Here is an 18,798-nt window from a genome sequence, read left to right as displayed (position 1 = left end):
TGCAGTAACTTTGTACTTTTTACGCACCCATTGAAACCTATGGGAGCACGCGTGTGACTAATTGCTCTGCACACGCCACCCGTGGACCTCCTGGTCACTAACTGACGTTAGCTCCTTGTAGGCCCAGCGATTTTAGAGGCCCTAGGCCTTTTCCCTTTTCTGTTCGTGGTACTTATACCACTATTTTAGTATATGGTTTGAGTGGCCACCAGGGCCTATCCATATAAAGTGCAACTTCTGTGTATTCTACTGTAATCTTGTTTGACGATTTGTGCTCCTGTGCTCATAAAGAGACTAGGGGTTACTTTGAGAAATAAATACATATATATTTTGAATATATATCTGTGTGGTGTCCTTTCATTGGTATAAAAGGGGGTTGCATTTGGTAAAACAGCTGGCTTAACACGCTTCACGAGTTTAGCCTCAAAGACTGCTTAGCCTACGCTACCACTAGGGCAGCTAGTCCAAAAAGGTTGACTTACAACCACACCATAAGGGTTGCTTGGCATGGTACAAGGTGATCACTTTAACTAGTGAGCATCATATACCAGGCCAACTTCTCACATTGGTGAGCAGCGGTTGGATTTGAGCTTGCTGTGTTTTACCATTGTAATCTCTTGGTTACCAATTGAAAGATCACATAGGTACCTGTAGGTACATATAAAACAAGATTAGATATACATAAGTTCTACTGAACTTAGTTGTTGTAGAGCAAAGGGAGTAGCACACCCTGACTACAACTACTAGATAGGTTTAGTAGGTAAACCCAAGTGTAGGTAGATTGCAACACATCCACCCACACTTAAGAGCAATGGCCGGGGCAGAGGGGTCCACTGTACCCATCTCTGTTGAGAGTGACCCCCAGAGGGCACCATCCAGCTTTGCTACCCTTAATCAGAATGAGCTCAGGCATTTGGCAACTCTTAGAGGCCTTAAACAGCCCAAGAACCCTAACTCTGCTGAGCTCAGAGAACTCTTACAGAATGATGAGAATCAGAGAGAACTCAAGAAAGCTTCCCAGTTAGCCCCCTTAGGGACAGGAACAGGAGGCCCCCCTTCTGAAGATGCCACAGAGGTACCCCCTTCCAATAGTCACCCCTTAGATGGGATGCATACCACAGAGGAAGAAAGTGATGGGGATACAGATGTGAGTGGGGATGAAGGGAGAACTAGCCCAGTGCCAAGTGTTATACTTGGCCCAGCTAAACTAAGGCTATTGGGGACTGACAGTGGGTTCACCCCATTGGATCTCCCCAGTGGACTTAACCCAGGGCTTGGGAGGCAAAGGAATCACTCAGGTGAATCCAATGCTTCCCATGGCTCTAGAGGCTCTCAAGGTCACTCCAGAAGGAGACTGACCACCCCTCAGAGGAGGGAACATGAGGCCAGAATGCAAGAAGCCCAGCTGAGGATCAGGAAGCAGGAGCTAGAAGTAGCCCTGATGGAAGAGAAACTGAGCAAGGCTAGGCAGCATAGAGAGAGTGGGTCTATACCCACTGGTGGCAGCAATGTCCCTAGGGACAAAGATAGGGTCTTTGACAATAGGAACCTGTCCAAGATTGTGCCCCCCTACAAAAGTGGGGATGACATCCACAAATGGATGACTGCTCTTGAGAGAGCCTGCAAAGTGCAGCAGGTTCCTGAAGACCAGTGGGCAGCAATCTTATGGCTCTCCTTTGAGGGGAGAGGCAGAGATAGACTCCTCACTGTTAGAGAAGAGGATGTCAGAAATTACAGAGTCCTGAAGAGTGTCCTAGTTGATGGGTTAGGCTTAACCACTGAACAGTACAGGTTAATGTTCAGAGACACCCAGAAGACACAGACTCAGGACTGGTCTGAATATGTGGAATGTGCCACTAAGGCTTTGGAGGGTTGGTTGCTGGGAAGTAAGGTGTCTGATTATACAGGATTGTACAATTTGATGATGAGAGAGCAGATTTTAAGTAATTGTCAAAACCAGCTTCTCCATCAACACCTGGTAGACTCAGATTTGACCTCTCCCCAAGAATTGGGAAAGAGGGCAGATAAATGGGTCAGGACCAGGATCAGGCCTAAAAACCAGGGTGGTGACCAAAAGAAAGATACCACCAAGCCTCAAGAGAAGGGTGGGGATAAAGAAAAAGAGAAACCTTCCTCAGGGCCCCAAAACTCCACACAGGGTGGTGGGTCCCAAGCTCCCTCCTCTACCACAGCTAAAAAGCCCTACTGCCATGAGTGTAAAACTCCTGGGCATTGGAAAACTGACAGCGGTTGCCCAAGGGCTAAAAACAAAACTGTTCCTCCAATTACTCCTGTCACACCACCTATTACTGTCAGCAGTAATCCCCCAGGTGGTGGGAGTGCCCCCAGAAATCTGGGTGGGTTTACTTGGGGAACACAGGGGGACCCTGGCTTAGCCAATTCCCCTACAGCAACCACTCTTGTCTGTGATGGTGGCATGGGGTTTGCCAACTTCACTGCCTGTCCCAACACTTTGGGTAGGTACAGACAGGAGCCCTACATCAATGGTACAAAAGCTGAGGCCTACAGAGACACTGGGGCTAGCATCACAATGGTGGCCCATTGGCTAGTTCCCTCTGAGCAGCTTTTGCCCGGTTTCTCCTACCAGGTGACTAACATTGATGGCAAACAGAACAGTCATCCCATGGCAGAGGTATGTCTCAGCTGGGGAGGGGTCACTGGCCCTAAAAGGGTAGCAGTGTCCCCAACCTTGCCTGTAGACTGCTTACTGGGGAATGACTTAGAACTCTCAGCTTGGGCTGGAGTTGAACAAGACACCCATTCTAAAATGGTAGGCCTTTCACAAAAGGGTAGGGGGGTTGTGCCATTCACAACCCCTGTCCAAATAGATTTCCTCCCTGAAAAGGTTGGAAGGGCAGTGGTAGCCACAGCCCAGGCACAGACAGACTTCCCTGTAGGGACTGGCAGAGCTGTGACAGTCACAGCTCAAACACAAACTGAGTGCCCCCCTGAAAAGGTTGGCAAGGCTGTAATGGTCTCAGCCTATACTCAGACCGACATAGGTGTAGTGAAGCCTGAAACAATGGATCACTCCACACAAACTGAGAGTAGTGGGGAGGAAGAAAAGTCTCCCTCTCCCCAGACATTAGGAAAAGGTCAGCCTCCTCAGGGATCTGACCTCACCCCTTGTGAAGGAACTGCCCCAGAGGTAGCCAGGCCTGGCCTGGCAGAGCCTCTGATGTCAGTGGCCCCTTCCAAGGTGGGATCCAGTCTGGTGCAGGTAGCCTGCCTCTCTCTACCCTGCCTCAGTCAGCCCAGGGCTGCAGAGGTCAGGGAGGCCTGTGGACCCCCAGAGGGCCCCTGTCCACAAGAACCCCCCCATCAAAAGAATGAGGATTGCCTGGCTAGTAGCCCTAGTCAGGTGATGGGTAAAAACATTCCTGAGGGATCTCCTTTACAGGTAGTTAGGGACCTCCCCCAGGGGGATTCTGTTGGGCACAGGCAAACATGGGACCCTAGGGCCCCAAACCTGACCTGTCCCTCCAGTAAGCCCACAAAAGGGACCCAGCCTCCAGCTTTAGGTAGCCAGAGGCTGACCCTGAGAGCACAGTGCAACTCAGTTAAAGAAAGAAAGGCATCCATGGTGGAGGATGATTGGAGGAAGCTGAGGCCTCACTTTGAGGACACTCACTTCAGTACTCCATCTCAACACCAGCCTTTTACTTTGCCAAGACACACCACAGGTAGAGATTCCCTATGGTGGAGACCCTCTGATACCCTTAGGGTGAGGGATTGCTTAGTGGACCATGAGACAGGGGGTAACCATGCCAGTGCTGGTTCCTCCTTATATGGCCACTTGGGCAATATAGGCTTACCTGGTCAAGGTCAGCCTTATCTCCCTTCGTTTGGGGGGGGGTTGTGTAGGAAGGTGGATATCTGAGTATGGTTACCCCCAAATTTTTGCCTAGTGTCTAGCTGGTTTTTCGACTTAGTTGGCCTGAGATCCTGCCATTCAGGCTCTCAGGCTATCTGCTCTCTCTGTAAAATGGACTCCATGTACCCTAGGTACATACCCAATTGGTTGGATCACCCTGTCAGCCCCTGTACCAGTGTACACTAGGTACCCAGGGCATTGGTGTATCCAAGGCCTGCCAGGGGCTGAAGCATGTATTATGCCACCCCAGGCTTGGCCTAACACATCTGACACAACTGGCTGATCACTCAGCTGGGGTAAGTTGGTGTAACCACCTCTTACTTAGGTGTAGTATACCTATACCTAACCTTAAATGGGACACCTGGTAACCTATAAGTCACTCCTATGGCAGGCCTTAACAATCCTGAAGGCAGAGTGCTTGGTTCCATGTGAGATGGTGCTCTGGCATGAGCTGAGCCTGTCTGCAGTGGTCGGAACAACTTCCTTCTACTGTTTCCAGATATCGTCATACCATATACTCTTAAGTGCATTATGAACCTCGCGGTTAAATGCTAACTTTGGTTTGGCTTTATCAAAACATGTCGAGTAAGGTGTCATACGAATTGGAATACTAACCCCTCGCCAATTCTGGCGACGGGGTTAGCATTCCACCCTTCTAGAGGGACACGACATGTACAGTGCCTGAAACCCGGGTAAAATCAGACATCCTGGAATCAACTTAACACTAAGAAGAAGACGGGAACTTCGACGCTCTGCTGCACAGAGGACTGAAGCCAATCTCCCCTGTGGTCAGGGAGTGACCACCTTGCTAACGCAAGCACCATCCAGCGAATCAACGTCTGCTTTGCCGCCGCCTCCCGCCGGAGCCCGAGCCCAGAGACTGACAAGACCTGGACCTCCAGACCTCTCACCGCCCGATCCACAGTCCCTGAAAAGAGGAGACCCGTGGAGGCACCGAGACACGTGGAGCCAGCCATCTTGGAACGACTACGACAAGCTGACAAGTGCAACAACCGAGGCTCCCTCCAAGTTGTGCTTTGGGATCTGAGAAGCCCAACACCCGAGCAGCATCTGCACCAAAGGTGAGCCCTCCAGCATCTCCACGATCTGCGTGGGGCCCTTCTGCATTTTGCCACTCGACGCGCCTAACCGGTTGCTGGCCTGCTGGCTAGTAGCCATCTTGGCGACGAACTTCAAGAAATACACCGCTGGTCTGGTTGCTCCAGACTGGCCCTTGCTCCCCTCCAAAGGAGCAGTCCTTCTGACCTTGCTGGTCAGAACCATCAGCTTATTTCCTTTTCCTACAACAATTGCTTTTGCCAAGGCTTGTTGGCTTCAATCAAGTCGCCGACACCGCCGACAGTGAGAGCCTGCGTGGGACAGCTCGTGACTCGACTCCTGGACGTCGTCGACCTCCAGGGACCACGTGGCTGCAGAGACAAGCTACCCCTTTCTTCCTGTTTGCACCCGACATTGCCTGGTACCCACCTGGTGCCACGCTGGTCACTGGCTAGTGACTGTGAACACTGTCCCCTCTGCTTACAGGTCTTCAACATCTCCGATCCACTCTTGGATCCACTGCATCTCTCCCGGACCGACCGCCTGCAGCATCTTTGTCTTCAGGCTCCACGGAACAGATAGAAGAAACCCGACGCACATCGAGGCCTATGCACCCGCTTCCTGTGGGTGAGGTAAAGCTGGCACACCTGTGCCCAAGTGTAGTATTACATCTCTAGTGCCTGTGTTCCAAATCTTGAGTTCCTAGTCCATCCGGAAGATCCTCTTTGCAGTAACTTTGTACTTTTTACGCACCCATTGAAACCTATGGGAGCACGCGTGTGACTAATTGCTCTGCACACGCCACCCGTGGACCTCCTGGTCACTAACTGACGTTAGCTCCTTGTAGGCCCAGCGATTCTAGAGGCCCTAGGCCTTTTCCCTTTTCTGTTCGTGGTACTTATACCACTATTTTAGTATATGGTTTGAGCGGCCACCAGGGCCTATCCATATAAAGTGCAACTTCTGTGTATTCTACTGTAATCTTGTTTGACGATTTGTGCTCCTGTGCTCATAAAGAGACTAGGGGTTACTTTGAGAAATAAATACATATATATTTTGAATATATATCTGTGTGGTGTCCTTTCATTGGTATAAAAGGGGGTTGCATTTGGTAAAACAGCTGGCTTAACACGCTTCACGAGTTTAGCCTCAAAGACTGCTTAGCCTACGCTACCACTAGGGCAGCTAGTCCGAAAAGGTTGACTTACAACCACACCATAAGGGTTGCTTGGCATGGTACAAGGTGATCACTTTAACTAGTGAGCATCATATACCAGGCCAACTTCTCACATTGGTGAGCAGCGGTTGGATTTGAGCTTGCTGTGTTTTACCATTGTAATCTCTTGGTTACCAATTGAAAGATCACATAGGTACCTGTAGGTACATATAAAACAAGATTAGATATACATAAGTTCTACTGAACGTAGTTGTTGTAGAGCAAAGGGAGTAGCACACCCTGACTACAACTACTAGATAGGTTTAGTAGGTAAACCCAAGTGTAGGTAGATTGCAACACATCCACCCACACTTAAGAGCAATGGCCGGGGCAGAGGGGTCCACTGTACCCATCTCTGTTGAGAGTGACCCCCAGAGGGCACCATCCAGCTTTGCTACCCTTAATCAGAATGAGCTCAGGCATTTGGCAACTCTTAGAGGCCTTAAACAGCCCAAGAACCCTAACTCTGCTGAGCTCAGAGAACTCTTACAGAATGATGAGAATCAGAGAGAACTCAAGAAAGCTTCCCAGTTAGCCCCCTTAGGGACAGGAACAGGAGGCCCCCCTTCTGAAGATGCCACAGAGGTACCCCCTTCCAATAGTCACCCCTTAGATGGGATGCATACCACAGAGGAAGAAAGTGATGGGGATACAGATGTGAGTGGGGATGAAGGGAGAACTAGCCCAGTGCCAAGTGTTAAACTTGGCCCAGCTAAACTAAGGCTATTGGGGACTGACAGTGGGTTCACCCCATTGGATCTCCCCAGTGGACTTAACCCAGGGCTTGGGAGGCAAAGGAATCACTCAGGTGAATCCAATGCTTCCCATGGCTCTAGAGGCTCTCAAGGTCACTCCAGAAGGAGACTGACCACCCCTCAGAGGAGGGAACATGAGGCCAGAATGCAAGAAGCCCAGCTGAGGATCAGGAAGCAGGAGCTAGAAGTAGCCCTGATGGAAGAGAAACTGAGCAAGGCTAGGCAGCATAGAGAGAGTGGGTCTATACCCACTGGTGGCAGCAATGTCCCTAGGGACAAAGATAGGGTCTTTGACAATAGGAACCTGTCCAAGATTGTGCCCCCCTACAAAAGTGGGGATGACATCCACAAATGGATGACTGCTCTTGAGAGAGCCTGCAAAGTGCAGCAGGTTCCTGAAGACCAGTGGGCAGCAATCTTATGGCTCTCCTTTGAGGGGAGAGGCAGAGATAGACTCCTCACTGTTAGAGAAGAGGATGTCAGAAATTACAGAGTCCTGAAGAGTGTCCTAGTTGATGGGTTAGGCTTAACCACTGAACAGTACAGGTTAATGTTCAGAGACACCCAGAAGACACAGACTCAGGACTGGTCTGAATATGTGGAATGTGCCACTAAGGCTTTGGAGGGTTGGTTGCTGGGAAGTAAGGTGTCTGATTATACAGGATTGTACAATTTGATGATGAGAGAGCAGATTTTAAGTAATTGTCAAAACCAGCTTCTCCATCAACACCTGGTAGACTCAGATTTGACCTCTACCCAAGAATTGGGAAAGAGGGTAGATAAATGGGTCAGGACCAGGATCAGGCCTAAAAACCAGGGTGGTGACCAAAAGAAAGATACCACCAAGCCTCAAGAGAAGGGTGGGGATAAAGAAAAAGAGAAACCTTCCTCAGGGCCCCAAAACTCCACACAGGGTGGTGGGTCCCAAGCTCCCTCCTCTACCACAGCTAAAAAGCCCTACTGCCATGAGTGTAAAACTCCTGGGCATTGGAAAACTGACAGCGGTTGCCCAAGGGCTAAAAACAAAACTGTTCCTCCAATTACTCCTGTCACACCACCTATTACTGTCAGCAGTAATCCCCCAGGTGGTGGGAGTGCCCCCAGAAATCTGGGTGGGTTTACTTGGGGAACACAGGGGGACCCTGGCTTAGCCAATTCCCCTACAGCAACCACTCTTGTCTGTGATGGTGGCATGGGGTTTGCCAACTTCACTGCCTGTCCCAACACTTTGGGTAGGTACAGACAGGAGCCCTACATCAATGGTACAAAAGCTGAGGCCTACAGAGACACTGGGGCTAGCATCACAATGGTGGCCCATTGGCTAGTTCCCTCTGAGCAGCTTTTGCCCGGTTTCTCCTACCAGGTGACTAACATTGATGGCAAACAGAACAGTCATCCCATGGCAGAGGTATGTCTCAGCTGGGGAGGGGTCACTGGCCCTAAAAGGGTAGCAGTGTCCCCAACCTTGCCTGTAGACTGCTTACTGGGGAATGACTTAGAACTCTCAGCTTGGGCTGGAGTTGAACAAGACACCCATTCTAAAATGGTAGGCCTTTCACAAAAGGGTAGGGGGGTTGTGCCATTCACAACCCCTGTCCAAATAGATTTCCTCCCTGAAAAGGTTGGAAGGGCAGTGGTAGCCACAGCCCAGGCACAGACAGACTTCCCTGTAGGGACTGGCAGAGCTGTGACAGTCACAGCTCAAACACAAACTGAGTGCCCCCCTGAAAAGGTTGGCAAGGCTGTAATGGTCTCAGCCTATACTCAGACCGACATAGGTGTAGTGAAGCCTGAAACAATGGATCACTCCACACAAACTGAGAGTAGTGGGGAGGAAGAAAAGTCTCCCTCTCCCCAGACATTAGGAAAAGGTCAGCCTCCTCAGGGATCTGACCTCACCCCTTGTGAAGGAACTGCCCCAGAGGTAGCCAGGCCTGGCCTGGCAGAGCCTCTGATGTCAGTGGCCCCTTCCAAGGTGGGATCCAGTCTGGTGCAGGTAGCCTGCCTCTCTCTACCCTGCCTCAGTCAGCCCAGGGCTGCAGAGGTCAGGGAGGCCAGTGGACCCCCAGAGGGCCCCTGTCCACAAGAACCCCCCCATCAAAAGAATGAGGATTGCCTGGCTAGTAGCCCTAGTCAGGTGATGGGTAAAAACATTCCTGAGGGATCTCCTTTACAGGTAGTTAGGGACCTCCCCCAGGGGGATTCTGTTGGGCACAGGCAAACATGGGACCCTAGGGCCCCAAACCTGACCTGTCCCTCCAGTAAGCCCACAAAAGGGACCCAGCCTCCAGCTTTAGGTAGCCAGAGGCTGACCCTGAGAGCACAGTGCAACTCAGTTAAAGAAAGAAAGGCATCCATGGTGGAGGATGATTGGAGGAAGCTGAGGCCTCACTTTGAGGACACTCACTTCAGTACTCCATCTCAACACCAGCCTTTTACTTTGCCAAGACACACCACAGGTAGAGATTCCCTATGGTGGAGACCCTCTGATACCCTTAGGGTGAGGGATTGCTTAGTGGACCATGAGACAGGGGGTAACCATGCCAGTGCTGGTTCCTCCTTATATGGCCACTTGGGCAATATAGGCTTACCTGGTCAAGGTCAGCCTTATCTCCCTTCGTTTGGGGGGGGGTTGTGTAGGAAGGTGGATATCTGACTATGGTTACCCCCAAATTTTTGCCTAGTGTCTAGCTGGTTTTTCGACTTAGTTGGCCTGAGATCCTGCCATTCAGGCTCTCAGGCTATCTGCTCTCTCTGTAAAATGGACTCCATGTACCCTAGGTACATACCCAATTGGTTGGATCACCCTGTCAGCCCCTGTACCAGTGTACACTAGGTACCCAGGGCATTGGTGTATCCAAGGCCTGCCAGGGGCTGAAGCATGTATTATGCCACCCCAGGCTTGGCCTAACACATCTGACACAACTGGCTGATCACTCAGCTGGGGTAAGTTGGTGTAACCACCTCTTACTTAGGTGTAGTATACCTATACCTAACCTTAAATGGGACACCTGGTAACCTATAAGTCACTCCTATGGCAGGCCTTAACAATCCTGAAGGCAGAGTGCTTGGTTCCATGTGAGATGGTGCTCTGGCATGAGCTGAGCCTGTCTGCAGTGGTCGGAACAACTTCCTTCTACTGTTTCCAGATATCGTCATACCATATACTCTTAAGTGCATTATGAACCTCGCGGTTAAATGCTAACTTTGGTTTGGCTTTATCAAAACATGTCGAGTAAGGTGTCATACGAATTGGAATACTAACCCCTCGCCAATTCTGGCGACGGGGTTAGCATTCCACCCTTCTAGAGGGACACGACATGTACAGTGCCTGAAACCCGGGTAAAATCAGACATCCTGGAATCAACTTAACACTAAGAAGAAGACGGGAACTTCGACGCTCTGCTGCACAGAGGACTGAAGCCAATCTCCCCTGTGGTCAGGGAGTGACCACCTTGCTAACGCAAGCACCATCCAGCGAATCATTGTCTGCTTTGCCGCCGCCTCCCGCCGGAGCCCGAGCCCAGAGACTGACAAGACCTGGACCTCCAGACCTCTCACCGCCCGATCCACAGTCCCTGAAAAGAGGAGACCCGTGGAGGCACCGAGACACGTGGAGCCAGCCATCTTGGAACGACTACGACAAGCTGACAAGTGCAACAACCGAGGCTCCCTCCAAGTTGTGCTTTGGGATCTGAGAAGCCCAACACCCGAGCAGCATCTGCACCAAAGGTGAGCCCTCCAGCATCTCCACGATCTGCGTGGGGCCCTTCTGCATTTTGCCACTCGACGCGCCTAACCGGTTGCTGGCCCGCTGGCTAGTAGCCATCTTGGCAACGAACTTCAAGAAATACACTGCTGGTCTGGTTGCACCAGACTGGCCCTTGCTCCCCTCCAAAGGAGCAGTCCTTCTGACCTTGCTGGTCAGAACCATCAGCTTATTTCCTTTTCCTACAACAATTGCTTTTGCCAAGGCTTGTTGGCTTCAATCAAGTCGCCGACACCGCCGACAGCGAGAGCCTGCGTGGGACAGCTCGTGACTCGACTCCTGGACGTCGTCGACCTCCAGGGACCACGTGGCTGCAGAGACAAGCTACCCCTTTCTTCCTGTTTGCACCCGACATTGCCTGGTACCCACCTGGTGCCACACTGGTCACTGGCTAGTGACTGTGAACACTGTCCCCTCTGCTTACAGGTCTTCAACATCTCCGATCCACTCTTGGATCCACTGCATCTCTCCCGGACCGACCGCCTGCAGCATCTTTGTCTTCAGGCTCCACGGAACAGATAGAAGAAACCCGACGCACTTCGAGGCCTATGCACCCGCTTCCTGTGGGTGAGGTAAAGCTGGCACACCTGTGCCCAAGTGTAGTATTACATCTCTAGTGCCTGTGTTCCAAATCTTGAGTTCCTAGTCCATCCGGAAGATCCTCTTTGCAGTAACTTTGTACTTTTTACGCACCCATTGAAACCTATGGGAGCACGCGTGTGACTAATTGCTCTGCACACGCCACCCGTGGACCTCCTGGTCACTAACTGACGTTAGCTCCTTGTAGGCTCAGCGATTCTAGAGGCCCTAGGCCTTTTCCCTTTTCTGTTCGTGGTACTTATACCACTATTTTAGTATATGGTTTGAGTGGCCACCAGGGCCTATCCATATAAAGTGCAACTTCTGTGTATTCTACTGTAATCTTGTTTGACGATTTGTGCTCCTGTGCTCATAAAGAGACTAGGGGTTACTTTGAGAAATAAATACATATATATTTTGAATATATATCTGTGTGGTGTCCTTTCATTGGTATAAAAGGGGGTTGCATTTGGTAAAACAGCTGGCTTAACACGCTTCACGAGTTTAGCCTCAAAGACTGCTTAGCCTACGCTACCACTAGGGCAGCTAGTCCGAAAAGGTTGACTTACAACCACACCATAAGGGTTGCTTGGCATGGTACAAGGTGATCACTTTAACTAGTGAGCATCATATACCAGGCCAACTTCTCACAGTGTCAGTCAGTCAGAGTCAGTCAGTCAGTGTCAGTCAGTGTCAGTCAGTCAGTGTCAGTCAGTGTCAGTCAGTCAGTGTCAGTCAGTGTCAGTCAGTCAGTGTCAGTGTCAGTCAGTCAGTGTCAGTCAGTGTCAGTCAGTGTCAGTCAGTGTCAGTCAGTCAGTGTCAGTGTCAGTCAGTCAGTGTCAGTCAGTCATTGTCAGACAGTGTCAGTCAGTCAGTGTCAGTGTCAGTCAGTCAGTGTCAGTCAGTGTCAGTCAATCAGTGTCAGTCAATCAGTGTCAGTCAGTGTCAGTCAGTGTTAGTCAGGCAGTATCAGTCAGTGTCAGTTAGTCAGTGTCAGTCAGTGTCAGTCAGTCAGTGTGAGTCAGGAAGTATCATATAGTGTCAGTCAGTTAGTGTCAATCAGTGTCAGTCAGGCAGTATCAGTCAGTGTCAGTGTCAGCCAGTCAGTGTCAGTCAGTCAGTGTCAGTCAGTGTCAGTCAGTGTCAGTCAGGCAGTCAGTCAGTGTCAGTCAGTCAGTGTCAGTCAGTCAGTGTCAGTCAGTCAGTGTCAGTCAGTGAGAGTCAGTCAGTGTCAGCCAGTTACTATCAGTCAGTCAGTGTCAGTCAGTCAGTGTCAGTGTCAGTCAGTCAGTGTCATTCAGTGTCAGTCAGTGTCAGTGTCAGTCAGTCAGTGTCAGTCAGTCATTGTCAGTCAGTGTCAGTCAGTCAGTGTCAGTCAGTCTGTGTCAGTCAGTGTCAGTCAATCAGTGTCAGTCAATCAGTGTCAGTCAGTCAGTATCAGTCAGTCAGTGTCAGTCAGTGTCAGTCAGGCAGTATCTGTCAGTGTCAGTCAGTCAGTGTCAGTAAGTCAGTGAGGCAGTATCAGTCAGTGTCAGTCAGTGAGTGTCAGTCAGGCAGTGTCAGTCAGTGAGTGTCTGTCAGTCAGTGAGTGTCAGTGAGTGTCAGTGAGTGTCAGTCAGTGTCAGTCAGTCAGTGTCAGTCAGTGTCAGTCAGTGTCAGTCAGTGTCAGTCAATGTCAGTGTGAGAAGTTGGCCTGGTATATGCTGTTCACTAGTTCTAGTGACCACCTTGTACCATGCCAAGCAACCCTTATGGTGTGGTTGTAAGTCAACCTTTTTGGACTAGCTGCCCTAGTGGTAGCGTAGGCTAAGCAGTCTTTGAGGCTAAACTCGTGATGCGTGTTAAGCAAGCTGTTTTACCAATAGTAACCCCCTTTTATACCAATGAAAGGACACCACACAGATATATATTCAAAATATATATGTATTTATTTCTCAAAGTAACCCCTAGTCTCTTTATGAGCACAGGAGCACAAATCGTCAAACAAGATTATCACAGAATACACAGAAGTTGCACTTTATATGGATAGGCCCTGGTGGCCACTCGAACCATATACTAAAATAGTGGTATAAGTACCACGAACAGAAAAGGGAAAAGGCCTAGGGCCTCTAGAATCGCTGGGCCTACAAGGAGCTAACGTCAGTTAGTGACCAGGAGGTCCACGGGTGGCGTGTGCAGAGCAAATAGTCACACGCGGGCTCCCATAGGTTTCAATGGGTGCGTAAAAAGTACAAAGTTACTGCAAAAGGAATCTTCCGGATGACCTAGGAACTTAAGATTTGGAACACAGGCACTAGAGATGTATTACTACACATGGGCACCGGAGTGCCAGCTTTACCTCACCCACAGGAAGCGGGTGCATAGGCCTCAAAGTGCGTCGGGTTTCTTCTATCTGTTCCGTTGAGCCTGGGACAAAGATGCTGCAGGCGGTCGGTCGGGAAGAGATGCAGTGGGTCCAAGAGTGGATCGGAGATGTTGAAGACCTGTAAGCAGAGGGGACAGTGTTCACAGTCACTAGCCAGTGACCAGCGTGGCACCAGGTGGGTACCAGGCGATGTCGGGTGCAAACAGGTGATGAGGGGTAGCTTGTCTCCGCAGCCACGTGGTCCCTGAAGGTCGACGACGTCCAGGAGTCGGCTCACGAGCTGTCCCACGCAGGCTCTCGCTGTCGGCGGTGTCGGCGACTTGATCGAAGCAAACAAGCCTTGGCAAAAGCAATTGCAGGAGGATTCGGAAATCAGCTGTTGGTTCTGACCAGCAAGGTCAGAGGGATTGCTCCTTTGGAGGGGAGCAAGGGCCAGTCTGGAGCAACCAGACCAGCGGTGTTTGTCGTAGATTTCGTCGCCAAGATGGCCACTAGCCAGCGGGCCAGCAACCGGTTAGGCGCGTCGAGTGGCAAAATGCAGAAGGGCCCCACGCAGATCGTGGAGATGCTGGAGGGCTCACCTTTGGTGCAGATGCTGCTCGAGGGTTGGGCTTCTCAGGACCCAAAGCACAACTTGGAGGGAGCCTCGGTTGTTGCACTGGTCAGCTTGTCGTAGTCGTTCCAAGATGGCTGGCTCCACGTGTCTCGGTGCCTCCACGGGTCTCCTCTTTTCAGGGACTGTGGATCGGGCGGTGAGAGGTCTGGAGGTCCAGGTCTTGTCAGTCTCTGGGCTCGGGCTCCGGCGGGAGGCGGCGGCAAAGCAGACGGTGATTCGCTGGATGGTGCTTGCGTTAGCAAGGTGGTCACTCCCTGACCACAGGGGAGATTTTCTTCAGTCTTCTGTGCAGCAGAATGTCGAAGTTCCCGTCTTCTTCTTAGTTTCAAGTTGATTCCAGGATGTCTGAAGTCTTAGGACACAGCTCCTACCTTTAAGCGGATTCTAGGGGCCGGACTACCTGCTAGGTCCCTCCCTATGGGTGGGACCAGGAAGGGGGGTGGTTACACCCCCAATCCTTTGTCCAGCTCGCCCCAGGCCCGGGACTGGTATGCCCCAGGACCGGTTTGAACTGGCATATGCACCGAGGCTCCTCGTGAGCCACAGGCATGTCTGGTTTCTTTCAAGCCCTACCTGACCAATACACAAAATCCTGTCTGGGGTGGTGCACGCACCTCCCCTGGCAGGAAACCCTTTGTCCACACCTCCCAAGCTGGAAGGACTCCCAGCAGCAGGAGGGCAGACTTGTGTCTGTGGTGGCAGCATCCATTTTGTGGAGCTGAGGCTATGTCTGATTTTACCCGGGTTTCAGGTACTGTACATGTCGTGTCCCTCTAGAAGGGTGGAATGCTAACCCCGTCGCCAGAATTGGCGAGGGGTTAGTATTCCAATTCGTATGACACCTTACTCGACATGTTTTGATAAAGCCAAACCAAAGATAGCATTTAACCGCGAGGTTCATAATGCACTTAAGAGTATATGGTATGACGATATCTGGAAACAGTAGAAGGAAGTTGTTCCGACCACTGCAGACAGGCTCAGCTCATGCCAGAGCACCATCTCACATGGAACCAAGCACTCTGCCTTCAGGATTGTTAAGGCCTGCCATAGGAGTGACTTAGAGGTTACCAGGTGTCCCATTTAAGGTTAGGTATAGGTATACTACACCTAAGTAAGAGGTGATTACACCAACTTACCCCAGCTGAGTGATCAGCCAGTTGTGTCAGATTGTTAGGCCAAGCCTGGGGTGGCATAATACATGCTGCAGCCCCTGGCAGGCCTTGGGTACACCAATGCCCTGGGTACCTAGTGTACACTGGTACAGGGGCTGACAGGGTGATCCACTTCCAATTGGTTATGCACCTAGGGTGCATAGTTTTAATTTAGTAGAGAGAACAGCAGGCTGGGGGTCTGATTGGCAGGCCCACAGCCTCAATATGTCAAAAACCAGTGAAGCAAAAAGCAAAAATTTGGGGTGACCATAGGATAGCAGACCCTACTCTCCTACACAACCCCCCCCCAAACGCTGGGACATTAAACTAGCCTTGACCAGTCTCGTCTTCATGTCCTAAGTGGAAGTACCTGGAGAGACCATCTGCATTCCCATGGTCAGTACCTGGCCGGTGCTCCACTGTAAAGTCCATCCCCTGTAGGGAAATGGACCACCTAAGCAGTTTGGGGTTTTCACCCTTCATCTGATTTAGCCACAAGAGGGGCTTATGGTCGGTCTGAATCTTGAAGTGAGTGCCAAACAAGTATGGCCTCAGCTTCTTCAGGGCCCACACCACAGCAAAGGCCTCCCTCTCAATAGCTGACCAATTCTTCTCTCTGGGGGTCAACCTTCTGCTAATAAAAGCAATGGGTTGGTCTTGACCATCTACATTAAGTTGTGACAGCACAGCTCCCACACCCAACTCAGAAGCATCTGTTTGGACAATAAACTCTTTGGAGTAGTCAGGACTTTTCAGGATAGGTGCAGAGCACATGGCCTCCTTCAGGTCATCAAATGCCTTTTGACAGCTTACTGTCCACTGAACCTTTTTGGGCATCTTCTTGGATGTCAGATCATTAAGAGGAGTCACAATGGACCCATAGTTCTTAACAAACTTCCTGTAATACCCAGTCAAGCCCAAGAAAGCTCGAACTTGAGTCTGGGTGGTTGGAGGGGACCAATCCTTGATGGACTGTATCTTACTCTCCAGTGGTTGAACTTGGCCCCCACCTACAAGGTGGCCCAAATACACAACCTTACTCTGCCCTATCTGGCACTTAGTAGCCTTGATAGTGAGGCCTGCCCTTTGCAGAGCCTCAAGAGCCTTCTTCAGGTGGATCAGGTGATCCTCCCAGGTGGAACTAAAGACAGCAATGTCATCAAGATATGCTGCGCAAAAGTCATCCAACCCAGTAAGGACTTGGTTCACCAGCCTTTGGAAGGTGGCAGGTGCATTCTTCAGACCAAAGGGCATCACCACAAACTGATAATGCCCACCTGGGGTTGAGAATGCTGTTTTGGCCTTAGACTCCTCAGCTAACCTGATTTGCCAATAGCCAGCTGTCAAGTCAAATGTGCTCAAAAACTTTGCAGAAGCTAGTTTGTCTATGAGCTCATCTGCCCTTGGAATAGGGTGTGCATCTGTCCTGGTGACAGCATTGAGTCCTCTGTAATCCACACAGAACCTCATCTCTCTCTTGCCATCTTTGGTGTGAGGTTTGGGGACCAGAACCACTGGGCTAGCCCAGGGGCTCTCTGAGGGTTCAATGACACCTAATTCCAGCATTTTATGTACCTCAGCCTTTATACAGTCCCTGACGTGGTCAGGTTGTCTGTAAAGTTTGTTCTTTACAGGCAGACTGTCACCAGTGTCCACAACATGGGTACACCAGTCAGTTTGACTAGGTATCAAGGAAAACATATGTGAAAATGATTGTAGAACCTGTCTACATTCAGTCTGCTGATGGGCAGTGAGGTTGCCTCCAAGGGTCACTCCTTCAACTGAGCCATCTTCAGGGTTCTGAGACAACAGGTCTGGGAGAGGGTCACTCTCTTCCTCCTGTCCCTCATCTGTAGCCATGAGCAAGCCCATGTCTGCCCTGTCAACATATGCTTTAAGCCTGTTAACATGGAGTACCCTGTGGGGACTCCTGGGAGTTCCTAGGTCGACCAAGTAGGTGACCTCTCCCTTCTTTTCCAGGATTGTATGGGGTCCAGACCATTTGTCTTGGAGTGCTGCTGGGGCCACCGGCTCCAACACCCATACCTTCTGTCCTGGCTGATACTCAACCAAGACAGCCTTTTGGTCATGCCAAGCTTTCTGTAAGGCCTGGCTTGCCTCAAGGTTTTTAGATGCCTTCTCCATATACTCAGCCATCCTGGAGCGGAGACCAAGTACATAGTCCACTATGTCTAGCTTAGGCTTTTTGAGAGGTAACTCCCATCCTTCCTTCACCAAACACAGTGGGCCTCTCACAGGGTGCCCAAACAACAATTCAAAGGGGCTGTAGCCAACTCCTTTTTGTGGGACCTCTCTGTAAGCAAACAGAAGGCAGGGTAGAAGGATATCCCATCTTCGCCTGAGCTTTTCAGGTAATCCTTTGATCATACCCTTTAGGGTCTTGTTGAATCTCTCAACAAGCCCATTGCATTGTGGGTGATAAGGGGTGGTGAACTTGTAGTTGACACCACATTCCTTCCACATAGCTGTCAAGTATCCTGACATAAAGTTGGTACCTCTGTCAGATACTACCTCCTTAGGAAACCCCACTCTGGAGAATACTCCCAGCAGGGCCCTGGCCACAACAGGAGCTGTAGTGGTCCTAAGGGGAATTGCCTCTGGATACCTGGTGGCATGATCCACTACCACCAGTATAAATCTGTGTCCAGATGCAGTGGGAGGATCCATGGGACCCACTATGTCTATTCCCACTCTTTCAAAGGGGACCCCCACCACAGGTAGTGGTATTAGGGGGGCCTTTGTTGTGCCACCTGATTTGCCACTGGCTTGGCAGGTAACACAGGAGCGACAAAACTCCTTTGTATCTTCATTCATATGAGGCCAGTGAAAGTGAGGGACAAGCCTGTCCCAAGTCTTGTTCTGGCCTAAGTGTCCTGCTAAAGGAATGTCATGGGCCAAGGTAAGAAGGAAGCCCCTAAATTGCAGAGGTATGACCAACCTCCTGGTTGCACCAGGCTTGGGGTCTCTAGCCTCTGAATAAAGGAGCCCTTCATCCCAATACACTTTATGGGTACCTTGAGCATTCCCAGCAGCCTCAGCAGCAGCCAGCTGTCTGAGGGATTCAAGAGAGGGACAGGATAACTGAGCCTGCCTCAAGTCAGCCCTTGAAGGTCCCCCTGTCCCCAGAAACTCAACCTGATCAGGTTCAAGCTCTTCAGGGACAGTTCCTTCAGGGTCCTCTAGATCAGCTTCCTGGGAAGGCTGATCATCACTCTGAGGCAGGGGGGAAGGCACAGCCTTGACCCTCCTGTTCTTCTTCTTGGTAGGTGCTTGGTCCATTGTTCCAGGATCCAAGACCTGTGGTTCAGTGAGGCACTTTTTGGCCTGTGACCTGGTCACAGCAAGGACATGTGATGATATACCTAACATCTC

This window comes from Triturus cristatus, chromosome 1_1 (genome assembly GCF_964204655.1).
Source record: "Triturus cristatus chromosome 1_1, aTriCri1.1, whole genome shotgun sequence".
Classification (NCBI taxonomy): domain Eukaryota; kingdom Metazoa; phylum Chordata; class Amphibia; order Caudata; family Salamandridae; genus Triturus; species Triturus cristatus.
The sequence above is the reverse complement of the archived record's forward strand: the minus strand, read 5'-3'. Positions refer to the sequence as shown.